This window comes from Lithobates pipiens, unplaced genomic scaffold, assembly GCF_037356315.1.
Source record: "Lithobates pipiens isolate NorthernLeopardFrog02 unplaced genomic scaffold, aLitPip1_a1.2 Scaffold_14, whole genome shotgun sequence".
In the NCBI taxonomy this organism is placed as follows: domain Eukaryota; kingdom Metazoa; phylum Chordata; class Amphibia; order Anura; family Ranidae; genus Lithobates; species Lithobates pipiens.
This window is the reverse complement of record NW_027507728.1, coordinates 1,378,120-1,392,110: the sequence shown is the minus strand read 5'-3', so window position 1 is coordinate 1,392,110 and position 13,991 is coordinate 1,378,120. Positions and strand designations below refer to the sequence as shown.

The 13,991-nt window shown below is 44.0% G+C and overlaps 1 protein-coding gene across 1 annotated transcript in view; it reads right to left on the bottom strand.

Annotated features, from left to right (window-relative positions):
* CNTRL (centriolin) overlaps positions 1-7,489 on the bottom strand; it is a 159,948-nt gene extending 152,459 nt beyond the window's left edge. The window contains exon 1 of the mRNA XM_077479161.1: positions 7,175-7,489. The gene's annotated coding sequence lies outside the window, so the exon portion shown is untranslated. The remainder of the gene's footprint in view (positions 1-7,174) is intronic.
* Between the last annotated feature and the right edge of the window lie 6,502 nt (positions 7,490-13,991).

The following is a 13,991-nucleotide window of genomic DNA, read 5'->3' as shown; positions in this document are numbered from 1 at the left end:
TTTCACACTGCAGCGGTGCGCTGGCAGGACGTCAGGAAAAAGTCCTGCCAGCAGCTTCTTTGGAGCGGTGAAGGAGCGGTGTGTTTACCGCTCCTCCACCGCTGCTCCCCATTGAAATCAATGGGGCAGCGCTGTAATACCGGCCAGCAAAACGCCGCTATTGCGGCGTATTACTGGCAGTTTTAACCCTTTCTTGGCCGCTAGCGGGGGGGGGGGGGTAAAAGTGCCCCGCTAGCAGCCGAAATGTGCCGCAAATCCGGCGGTAAAACGCCGCTAAAAATAGCGGCATTTTACCGCCCACGCCATCGGCGGTGTGGTGTGAAAGGGGTCTTATAGCAAAAAGTAAAAAATATTGCATTTTTTTCAAAATTGTCGCTCTATTTTAGCGGAAAAAATAAAAACCACAGCGGTGATCAAATACCACCAAAAGAAAGCTCTTTGGTTTGGGAGCCACGTCGCGCGACCGCGCAATTGTCAGTTAAAGCGATGCAGTGCTGAACCGCAAAAAGTGGGCCTGGTCCTTTGGCTGCAAATTGGTCCAGGGCTTAAGTGGTTACTGGATCAGAAATTTTTCTTCCACTTTGATACATTTTGACATCAATCTCTGTACCTTAGATCCAGCCCTCTGTAACTGCATCATTGGGTAACTGGTAACTGTGTCCATACAGGGTGTTGTTTATATGTTTTTTGTAATTTTAATAATGTTGTAATAAAATTTGCACTTTTTATTAACTTTTCCTCTCATTGTGTGCCCACAAAGCCCGCCAATTTTTTTGACTTGGTTAATCCTTATATATAGCTTTTGGTAACAACTTCACTTTTATGCATAAATCAGCCAGATAGTAGAATACACATTAGCTGCTCACATGGGTTCCCTGCATGGGTTCCCCAAAACTTTTCCTGCGTGCACCAAAATCTATGTACTAAGTGATGTATGTATTTCTATCCATTTAATTGTTCAAATAATGTGTACCAGAGCTTGAATTTTAACTCATTGTGGCTACAATGTTTTTTGGATTAATAAAATAATTGTATATATACACTCATCCTTGTTTCTTATTGCTGCCTAAAAACCCCAAGGGGAACCCATTTTATATTTTTATTTTTTATACCGTATAAATAATTGTAAAGTATTTTGTACTTTCAGCAGAGTCAGACATTATGCCCATCTGATGGAAGGCAAAGGTGTTTTGCCTTCCATCAGATGGGCACAATGTCTGACTCTGCTGAAAGTACAAAATACTTTACAATTATCGATTCTATAATATAATCTTCCAGCTGAGCATGTGATCAGCCTACATGCTGAATAAAAAGACATATACCATGTCAAGGCACAGCACCTCTATTAGCCCTTGTACACACGGTCGGACATTCCGACAACAAAATCCGTCAGTTTTTGTCCGACGGGTTTTGTCCGAAACTGGTGTTGTATACACACGGTCGGACAAAGTTGTCGGAAAATCCGATCGTACGCAACGTGATGACATTATTTTGTTACGACGGGACTACGTTCAGGCTAGTAGCCAATAGCTTTGGTCTAGGAATTTGATCTGAGCATGCGTGGCACTTTGTCGGATCGGAATTCTCTACAAGCGATCGGACAAGGTCCGATAGGATCACGTTGTCGAAAATTTTTATAGCCCAGCTCTAAAACTTTGTCGGTCGGATATTCCGACGGAAACAGTCCGATGAAGCCTACACACGGTCGGATTATCCGACAACATGGTCCGATCGGACATTTTCCGTCGGAATGTCTGACTGTGTGTACAAGGGCTTACAGGGGCATTATCGCCTGCATAGAAAAAGTGCTTTTTCGTTCTATACCAAGACCTCAGAGATCACACTAAGCCCTTGTACACACGGTCGGAGAATCTGTCGGAATGAGTCTTATCAGACCGTGTCGTCAGATAATCCCACTGTGTGTGGTATGCATCGGACTGATTCCGTCCGAATCTCCGTCCGACCCAATTTTCCAACATGTTGGAAATATTTCCCGACCAACTGGGCCGGTCGGACCTAATCCGATCATGTGTAGAGCATTTTGATCGGACCAAGTGCCACGCATGCTCAGATCAAATTCCTACATCAAAGCTATTGGCTACTAGCCTGAACGTAGTCCCATCGTAACGAAATTATGTCATCACGTTCTGAAAGATCGGATTTTTCGCCAACTTGGCCCGACCGTGTGTATGCAACAGTTTCAGACACAATCCGTCGGACTAAATCCGACGGGCAAAATCCGATGGATTTGGTTTGCAGAATCTCCGACCATGTGTACAGGGGCTTAGAAAATGCTAACAAGGCCTGTTGCACACGGTACTGATGTCTGAGCATCTGCTTTTTATTTTATTTTTTTGGACGTATTTTCAGGCATCTGTTGTGTGCATATTTTTGCACACAATACATTCCTAGGGACAATTCATTATTATTTATGCTTGTATGTGCGCAATTCCACGTGTTGGTGCAAAACACTGACCAGGAAAGCAGATTTTTCTATTTTTATTTTTATTTTATTTTTTTACACAAGAAGGCGCAACACTTGTTTATGCGTCTTGTGTATAGGCACATTGTAAACAGTGGGCTACATTTTATATCAGAAAAAAAAAAAAAAGTTGTACTGAGCTTTTTTTAAAGCTGCAGTGTGCAGGAGGCCTAAAACAGTTCAACTATGTTTACTTAAAGCGGGATTCCACCCTAAAGTGGAACCTCCGCTGATCGGATCCCTCCCCCCCTCCGGTGTCACAATTGGCACCTTTCAGGGGGGAGGGGGGTGGAGATACCTGTCAAAGACAGGTATTTTCACCCACTTCCGGGCATAGACTCCCGTGGGAGTCTATGCCATTTCCTGCCCTGCCGCGCTGTCTGCTGGGACACACACGGGTCCCAGTGACAGCGCGGAGATTTCCTATTGCGCGGCGCGGCTCGCACATGCGCAGTAGGGAACCGGGAAGTGAAGCCGATTCACTTCACTTCCTGATTCCCTCACCTAGAATGGTGGCGGCAGCAGCCGAGAGCCGATCGATCGATCGGCCTCGGCATCGCTGGACCCCGGGACAGGTGAGTGTCCATTTATTAAAAGTCAGCAGCTGTAGTATTTATAGCTGCTGGCTTTTAATATTTTTTTTTTTTGGTGGAATCCCTCTTTAAACAGATGTGGTGCTAAAATCCTCAATCAGCTGAATATAACAATGAATAGAGGGGTGCCTGCCCTGGACACCACATGACAAATGGCTGACAAAACTGCACGATGTGCAGCAAGGTAGAACATGAAAAGACTCACCGCACAATGATGATTAGTAACGCCTGAGCAGGAAAACATAATATGAAAAACAGTGTTAATAATCAGCAGGAAACTAGAGCTGACTAATGCTCACTTCCTTCCTCTTCTCTGTATACGATTCTCTCTATAGATCATCAACTCCTTTACAGTGTCTATTCTGTTTGCACATTATTTGGATCACTTTTACAACCGATCGTTTAGAAAAGTTGACAGACACTCCACTCCCCTCTAAACACACTAGTGTGGTGCTGCCTTGGTAAGTTATGCAGGCCATACACGGTCCAATTTCGAACTAATTTTCTTTTCAAAAATCAAAAAAAAATAGTTTTTTTTGTGATCCGATGGTGCCACCATTGATTTTCGAAATTCGGCCGACCAAGCCTTCAATTTCACCTCATGTTGCTACAGAAAAGAATTTTTCGTGGCTGTGAATCTTCTTTTCTCTCCGTAAATTTTCTTTTCTTATTATTACATTTCTCGCACGATTCTCCCATCATTGATTAGAAAATAGTTTGTTTTTCAAAAAATGTCCAACATGTCCGATTGCTAAAATTTGATTTTCACACAAAAATTGGCTGTCGCTGCAGCCCCACTAATGGTGCGAAATTCATACAGAAAATTATTTCAAAATTCGAACCGTGTATGGCCGGCATAACTAAACTGCTGTCATAATAATAAAATCAATAACAGTATACAGTACCAATAAAATGACAAATGTAATGCCGGCCATACACTGTTCGAATTTCGAAAGAATTTTCTTTAGAAAAAAACGTATCTAAGAATTTTTGTATGAATTTCGCACCATTAGTGGGGCTGCAGCAACAGCTGATTTTCGTGTGGAAATCAAATTTGAGGAATCGGACATGTTGGAAATTTTTGGAAAAACAAACGATTTTCGAATCAATGATGGGAGAATCATGCGAGAAATAAGAAAAGAAAATTTACGGAGAGAAAAGAAGATTCCCGGTCACGAAAATTCTTTTCTGTAGCAACATGAGGTGAAATTGAAGGCATGGTCGGCCGAATTTCGAAAATCAATGGTGGCATCATTGGATCACAAAAAAAAAATAATTTTCTGATTTTCAAAAGAAAATTTGTTCGAAATTCGACCGTGTATGGCCTACATTACTGAGAAGAAATATCAACTGTCAAGCACTAGGCATAATAGTAAAATGACTACAATCCAGCCCCTGTTGGTGTGTATACGTTATTATGGAAGTAATAAAAACAAGCTTTGCAAGTGGCTGTAATTAGCTGCGGGTTCTGGAAACCTCCCGCTGCTTATAATGAGGCTGCAGCTAATCACAGGTGCCCCTGACTGATTGGATCGCATATAAATCAGTACTGGGCAAAAACGCAGGTGGGAACGTGGGCCAAGGCTGGATTCACACCTAGGCATTTTTAGTGCTTTTTGCATTTTGCAGATTTGCGCTACAGAACGTGTTCCATAGGAAACCATGATAAATGGACTGTAGTGCAAATCTGCAAAATGCAAAAAGTACTATAAATGCAAAACACCTATGCAGTTTTAGTGCTTTTTGCAGATTTGCACTACAATCCATCTCAAATGGTTTCCATGTTCTGTAGCGCAAATCTGCAAAATGCACTAAAAATGCCATAGGCGTGAATCAGACCTTAGGCCCTTTTCACACTTGTGCAACTTGCCCTGTGACTTGGCACTGCAAAGTCACATGACAAGTCGTACCCGATGATTTCCAATAAGTACCGTTCACATCTGTGCGACTTCAAAGTAGGCCCTGCACTACTTTGGTCCGTCTTTGATGTGATTTGAGGTCAACAGACCTCAAGATTACACAGGCATTGCTTCAAGCTGCGGCAGTCACGCGACTTTCAGGCCGTACAAGTGTGACAGGGGGCCTTAAAGCCTCACGTTTGATCGAGAGGTCAGATCTTGCCATGTCCAAGGATCTCGGTGTGCGTTAATCCACCTACTTTCTATTCTTTTAAATAAACTTTCAAAATCTTACTCATGAGCAGAGGTTGTTTCTTTCCTCATCAGAAGAAAACACAGAGAAGAGCAGAAATCCATAATACTTGCAGTAATGAACTCCATACTGTCAGCATTGTGAGCAGTGCGCTAAAGGACACAAAATATAAGAATTTTGACTAACCTGTAAATTCCTTATCTTGGAGTACAGCTAAGTACACACTACTTGTATCCATAGACCATGAGTTATATGCAGCTACCTTAAAGCGGTAGTAGACTGCAACAAAAAAGATGAAAATTAAGAAAAAAAAAAAAAAAAAAAAAAAAAAAAAGAGCCCCTGGGTAGTTTTTGTGATAATGTGCTAGTATGCAGCGCATACTAGCACATTATGACAGACTTACCTGAAAACAAAGCCCTCCAGCAGCACATTGTCATATCAAATCAATCTTCACAGGCTTCGGTCATATGTACAGCCGAGTCGCGATGATGTCACTCCCGCAGATGCGTGCAGGAGTGATGGCCGTGGCACAGGGCTCTAGAGGATTGGCACGGTAATGGGCTCCGATAGGGACAGGAGAAACTATGTTTCTTTAAGCTAGAGACCAAATATCACAGCAACCGTCCGACATTCGGCCAGTGTGTACAGCGGCCTGTCTGACAGAAGCCAGGCCAACGATCGGCTTCTGGCAAACAGGCATGTGGGAAAACCAGCATCTGACCAGCGCTGGCGGTGTGTTCTGCTGGGGGGCACTTATAGTGTGTACCCAGCTTAAAGGCGTAGGCCCTGGAGAAGAAACAACCTTAAGTAGGAAAGATGTCCCCCCAGTCAGTGTATACAGGATATATAACATTAGAGGGGCTCAGTGCCCCCCCCCCCCCCCCAGTGTATACATGATATATAACTTTAGAGGGGCTCAATGTCCCCCCAGTCAGTGTATACAGGATATATAACATTAGAGGGGCTCAGTGTCCCCCCCCCCAGTGTATACAGGATATATAACAGAGGGGCTCAGTGTCCCCCCAGTCAGTGTATACATGATATATAACATTAGAGGGGCTCAGTGTATACATGATATATGACATTAGAGGGGTTCAGTGTTCCCCCACTCAGTGTATACAGGATATATAACATTAGAAGGGATCAGTGTATACAGGGTATATAACAGAGGGGCTCAGTGTATATAACATTAGAAGGGATCAGTGTATACAGAGTATATAACGTTAGAGGGATCAGTGTATACAGGGTATATAACAGAGGGATCAGTGTATACAGAGTATATAACATTAGAAGGGATCAGTGTATACAGGGTATATACCTTTAAAAGGGATCAGTGTATACAGGGTATATACCTTTAAAAGGGATCAGTGTATACAGAGTATATAACATTAGAAGGGATCAGTGTATACAAAGTATATAACATTAGAAGGGATCAGTGTATACAAAGTATATAACATTAGAAGGGATCAGTGTATACAAAGTATATAACATTAGAAGGGATCAGTGTATACTGAGTATATAACAGAGGGATCAGTGTATACAGAGTATATAACAGAGGGATCAGTGTATACAGAGTATATAACAGAGGGATCAGTGTATACAGAGTATATAACATTAGAAGGGATCAGTGTATACAGGGTATATAACATTAAAAGGGATCAGTGTATACAGAGTATATAACATTAGAAGGGATCAGTGTATACAAAGTATATAACATTAGAAGGGATCAGTGTATACAAAGTATATAACATTAGAAGGGATCAGTGTATACAGAGTATATAACAGAGGGATCAGTGTATACAAAGTATATAACATTAGAAGGGATCAGTGTATACAAAGTATATAACATTAGAAGGGATCAGTGTATACAGAGTATATAACATTAGAAGGGATCAGTGTATACAGAGTATATAACAGAGGGATCAGTGTATACAGAATATATCTCACCCTCTGCTTACAATCCTGGACATCAGGAGGACTCGATCAACTGCCAGCTCTTGGTATCTCCTCAATATGAGTCGGTCCGCCGGTTGCCATGGCGACGCGTTGTTTGGTAGGTCGGCTTGTAGTTCAGTACGGCTTCTTCTTCCCGCAGAGGAGCGCACACGCTGGGTGCGGATCTCCCGGAAAAGAGGAGAGCGATGGATCTCTGTATCGGACAGAGCGGCACACGGTGGAATAATGAACAGTTGGAAGCCGCGCAATTACCGAGCCATGGGCGCCGCCATATTGGAGAAGACTGCGCCTCAACTGTCTGACAGCCGGTGGGCGGGAGGAATGACGTCACGCACACGTGACCAAGCAGTGAACCAGGAACTGACTTTCCAGTCCTCAGCTGTGACTCCTTTTCCTTGTCCGGGTCTTCTGTGGTCACTGCTCTGTAAAGCCTTGGGAAGAAAATCTCACCTTCCAACATTGAGTATTATATATTGTACAGTGTAGCACATACAGTCCAGGCTTCAGGACTTTATAACATCCTAAATATGGAGCCCAGGGATCAGGACTATCTCAACTGTCCCTGATTTGGAGCAATGTCCCTCTGTCCCTCCTTCCTCCTCATGTGTCCCTCATTTTGGTCTGATCCTTATAGCTGTATAGAAAATGCATATTTTATCTATCAAAAAGTGTTTCCCAGCGCTAAACCTTTCATCCAAATTCTAAATTGTTGCATTTGTACATTTTAAAAGGCAATATAAAGGAATATCAGTGGTAAAAAAAAAGCACTTGTGGATTTAATGAATCTTTTTTGGGGGGGGGGGGGGTTATGTCCCCTTTTAGGGGCATGGCAGGGGGCGTGTCTTATGAACATAGAGCGCAGGGGCCAGGACCATGTAACATACTGAATATAGAGAGCAGGGGTTAGGACTGTGTAACATGCTGAATATAGAGTGCAGGGGTCAGGACCGTGTAACATACTGAATATAGAGTGCAGGGGTCAGGACCATGTAACACTGAATATAGAGTGCAGGGGTCAGGACCGTGTAACATACTGAATATAGAGTGCAGGGGCCAGGACCATGTAACATACTGAATATAGAGCGCAGGGGCCAGGACCATGTAACATACTGAATATAGAGCGCAGGGGCCAGGACCATGTAACATACTGAATATAGAGTGCAGGGGTCAGGACTGTGTAACATGCTGAATATAGAGTGCAGGGGTCAGGACCGTGTAACATACTGAATATAGAGTGCAGGGGTCAGGACCATGTAACATACTGAATATAGAGTGCAGGGGCCAGGACCATGTAACATACTGAATATAGAGTGCAGGGGTCAGTACTGTGTAACATGCTGAATATAGAGTGCAGGGACCAGGACCATGTAACATACTGAATATAGAGTGCAGGGGTCAGGACTGTGTAACATACTGAATATAGAGTGCAGGGGCCAGGACCATGTAACATACCGAATATAGAGTGCAGGGGCCAGGACCATGTAACATACTGAATATAGAGTGCAGGGGTCAGGACTGTGTAACATACTGAATATAGAGTGCAGGGGCCAGGACCATGTAACATACTGAATATAGAGCGCAGGGGTCAGGACCATGTAACATACTGAATATAGAGTGCAGGGGTCAGGACTCTATTTTTAGCGCTGTAGCGACTGTAAAGCAGCCTTACTATGGTTTTTGGTCTGTGCATTGGCAACCCCCCTATTATGAATGTGTAGTAATGCACTGAATTGTACCCCAATAGTTTAGGAGTTTGCATCAACTTTGAACTTGCTTTAGTGGCATCAGTGTGGTAGAAAATGTACAAGACTTCAGTTATCCAGGAGAGAGAATACACCCAAGTCAAGCAATCGCTGAGAAATGGACACAGACACAGCAACATGTCATTGAAAGCAGTTTCTAATCTATTAAAAGTGATACCAAAGGCCCGTTTATTTATTTTTTCAAATAACAAACATATCATACTTACCTCCACTGTGCAGCTCGATTTGCACAGAGTGGCCTGAATCTAGTCTCCTGGGGTCTCTCGGCTCCTCCCCACATCAGATATAACCCCCTTGCTCCCGAGTAGAGCATTCAGTGTCAATAGAGGCCGAATGCAGGACTCTGCCCCACCCCCGACACCTGAGTCATTGGATTTGATTGACAGCAGCAGGAGCCAATGGCTGTGTGCCATCATTCTATCCAATCAAGAGCTGAGAACTCCGGGCAGAGAGACAGCGTGTCCCTGTGGGACAAGTTTGAGGGTTCAGGTAAATAAAACCGGGGGGGGGTCGGTCACTGAAAGGTGTTTTTCACCTTAAGGCCACTTTCACACTGAGGCGCTTTTGAAGAGCTTTTTCAGGCACTTTTGAAGCACTTTCCATTCATTTCAATGGAAAGGGTAGTTTTTCACAGCCCCGCCAGCACACTGCCATAGTGTGAAAGCGTTCATTGATTTTAATGGAAATAAGTTTTCGTGAGCGTGATAGGGCCTGAAAAGTGCCTCAGTGTGAAAGTGGTCTAAAGTGGTTGTAAACCCTTACAAACCACTTTGACCTACAGGTAAACCTAGATTAAGGCTTACCTGTAGGTCCAAGAAATATCTCCTAAACCTATACGGTTTAGGAGATATTTACAAAAAGACAGCCACCGCTGTCTACGGCGCATGCTCTGTAGACAGCGGCGCGCAGGCGCACTGGGCAGGCCGCAGAGCAGTGTCGGCTCCCATGCGCATGAGCGGGTGTGATGTCATCGCTGCTCCGGCGCTGTGATTCGCCGGAGCAGCAATGACATCACACCCGCTCATGCGCACTCCGGGATACATGGCAGCGGCGGACATGAAGACGGAGGACCACTTTGGGGGCTTCATTCTCAGGTAAGTTATTCATAATGAGCTAGTATGCTATGCATACTAGCTCATTATGCCTTTGCTTTGCAGGTTGCTTTTTTTTCCCATGGGTTTACAACCACTTTAATGCATAGGATGCATTAAGGTGAAAAAACACAAACCTTTACAACCCCTTGTTATATACACATCTTATGTATATCAGTGGTACTAGACATAAATATTTGCTAGAATTTCAACAAAAGCAAACAATGACTAGATGAAACTGGTTAAACCTAAATTCCCTTATCTTTAAAGCTTAACGGTTACAATAATGTATTACTACACGGTTTAGGAGATATTTGCCAAAAGACAGGCACCGCTGTCTACAGCGCATACGAGTACCTCATTGAGTGTTTACAGTACCGGTGTTCCCCATGTTACAAGCAACATATCCCTTTGTAGTTACCATCTCTGGGACATTATTGCTGATTCTTATCTGCATTTAAGCTTTCCAGTCAGATTCTCATCAACCAGTTTCACACTGGCCACTGGACTCCATTTTGTACATTGTACACTATTGTTGTTCTTAGACTTATATTTATTATTGCATATGTTAACTATGTGCCTCAGCGCTACACATGTATTTGTTTAAATTCGTATGACTTTGTTTGTTTGAGTGTTAGCTGCTACAGAAATTTATTTTCTGTATTATTTTTTCTTCAGGTTTAGCGCAGTGTTATCCCCCTTTTTTTTGAACAAATTACTTCTCCCAAAAAGTAATTGCGTTAGTAACTCAGTTACTACATTGGAAAAGTAATTAGTTACTCAGCAAAGTAACTGTGACTTTTTTTTTAATATTCTAAGGGGCGGGTCTAGTATTACTGTAAGCAAGGGGCACGTTCCCCCCTGCACGTCTATTTCCCCTCTGTACCTCCCTGCACGTCTATTTCCCCTCTGTACCTCCCTGCACGTCTATTTCCCCTCTGTACCTCCCTGCACGTCTATTTCCCCTCTGTACCCCCTGCACGTCTATTTCCCCTCTGTACCCCCCTGCACGTCTATTTCCCCTCTGTACCCCCCCTGCACCTCTGTTCCTCCCCCCCACACATATACAGTGGTGTGAAAAAGTGTTTGCCCCCTTCCTCATTTCCTGTTCCTTTGCATGTTTGTCACACTTAAGTGTTTCGGAACATCAAACCAATTTAAACAATAGTCAAGGACAACACAAGTAAACACAAAATGCAATTTGTAAATGAAGGTGTTTATTATTAAAGGTGAAAAAAAATCCAAACCATCATGGCCCTGTGTGAAAAAGTGATTGCCCCCTAAACCTAATAACTGGTTGGGCCACCCTTAGCAGCAACAACTGCAACCAAGCGTTTGCGATAACGTGCAATGAGGCTTTTACAGCGTCCTGGAGGAATTTTGGCCCACTCATCTTTGCAGAATTGTCCTAATTCAGTTACATTAGAGGGTTTTCGAGCATGAACGGCTTTTTAAGGTCATACCACAACATCTCAATAGGATTCAGGTCAGGACTTTGGCTAGGCCACTCCAAAGTCTTCATTTTGTTTTTCTTCAGCCATTCGGTGGTGGACTTGCTGGTGTGTTTAGGATCATTGTCCTGCTGCAGAACCCAAGTTCGTTTCAGCTTGAGTACACGAACAGATGGTCGGACATTCTCCTTCAGGATCTCTTGGTAGACAGCAGAATTCATAGTTCCTTTTATCACGGCAAGTCTTCCAGGTCCTGAAGCAGCAAAACAGCCCCAGACCATCACACTACCACCACCATATTTTACTGTTGGTATAATGTTCTTTTTATGAAATGCAGTGTTCCTTCTACGCCAGATATACTTGGACACACACCTTCCAAAGAGTTCCACTTTTGTCTCATCGGTCCACAGAATGTTGTCCCAAAAGTCTTGGGGATCATCAAGATGTGTTGTGGAGAAATTGAGACGAGCTTTGATGTTCTTTTTGCTCAGCAGTGGTTTTCTCCTTGGAACTCTGCCATGCAGGCCATTTTTGCCCAGTCTTTTCCTGATGGTGGAGGCATGAACGCTGACCTTAACTGAGGCAAGTGAGGCCTGCAGTTCCTTGGACGTTGTTGTGGGGTCTTTTGTGACCTCTTGGATGAGTCGTCGCTGCGCTCTTGGGGTAATTTTGGGCGGCCGGCCACTTCTGGGAAGGTTCACCACTGTTCCATGTCTTCGCCATTTGTGGATAATGGCTCTCACTGTGGTTCGCTGGATTCCCAAAGCTTTGGAAATGGCTTTATAACCCTTTCCAGACTGATAGATCTCAATTACTTTCTTTCTCAATTGTTCCTGAATTTCTTTGGGTCTCGGCATGATGTGTAGCTTTTAAGGATCTTCTGGTGGACCTTACTGTGTCAAGCAGCTCCTATTTAAGTGATGCCTTGATTGTGAACAGGTGTGGCAATAATCAGGCCTGGGTGTGGCTAGAGAAATTGAACTCAGGTGTGGACAACCACAGTTATAGTATGTTTTAACAAGGGGGGCAATCACTTTTTCACACAGGGCCATGATGGTTTGGATTTTTTTTCACCTTTAATAATAAACACCTTCATTTACAAATTGCATTTTGTGTTTACTTGTGTTGTCCTTGACTATTGTTTAAATTGGTTTGATGTTCCGAAACACTTAAGTGTGACAAACATGCAAAGGAACAGGAAATGAGGAAGGGGGCAAACACTTTTTCACACCACTGTATCTGTTTCCCCTGTGTACATCTGTCCCCCCCCAAACTCACGGATCGGATCGTTCCTCGGATCAGAGTGGCAGCAACCAGGTGAGGAGTACAAAGACAAGTGTGAAAGCATGGAGCATGGTGGTGGGAGTGTCATGGTTGGGGCTGTATGAGTGCTGCCGGTGTCTTATCATATAAGGTCCCCCATCCGATAGTGTCCGCTGTGTACTGCGCATGCGCAGTACACAGCAACACAGATTCCGAAAATTGCCGAGGATGAACGGCGCCTGCGCCGTGAGTCCAGGTTCTATCCCCACTATCCAAGTGGACATAGAGTAGGAATATAAAAGAGCCGAGTGCAGCGAGGCCGAGCCCGAAGCGTGGCGAGCGAAGCTCGCCCGCGAGGGGCCCTTTAATATTCACAAACCTATGTCCGCTTGGATGGTGGGGCTACCACCTCCACTCATGGCGCAGGCGCCGTTCAGCTTCGGAGATTTTCCGAACCTTCGTCTGCTCTGTACTGCGCATGCGCAGTACGGGGCGGACACTATATCATGGCCGGACACTATATGGCAGAACACCGGCACTGGGGAGCTACAGTTCATTGAGGGAACCATGAATGCCAACATGTACTGTGGAATACTGAAGCAGAGCATGATCCCCTCCCTTAGGGCAGATTTCCAACATGATAATGACCCTAAACACACCTCCAAGAAAACCACTGCCTTGCTAAAAAAGCTGAGGGTAAAGTTCATGGACTGGCCAAGCATGTCTCCAAACCTAAACCCTATTGAGCATCTGTGGGGCATCCATCCTCAAACAGAAGGTGGAGGGGTGCAAGGTCTCTAACATCCACCAGCTCCGTGATGTCGTCATGGAGGAGTGGAAGAGGACTTTTTTTGGACCCAATTTTGACATTTTTTACTTAGGGGTGTACTCACTTTTCTTGCCAGCGGTTTAGACATTAATGGCGTGTGTTGAGTTATTTTTAGGGGACAGCAAATTTACACTGTTATTCAAGCTGTACACTCACTACTTTACATTGTAGCAAAGTGTAATTTCTTCAGTGTTGTCACATGAAAAAGATATAATAAAATATTTATAAACATGTGAGGGGTGTACTCACTTTTGTGAGATACTTTATTGCCTGCATGGCTTGATCCATCCAACCTTCGAAATCTTCCTCCCCCTTGGCATGGGAGCCCAGCCTGAGAAAAATTGGAGTTTCCAGTACCCCTGACGAGCAGAGACTTTTTATCAGGCTCTCGACCAGTCGGCTCCTATCAGT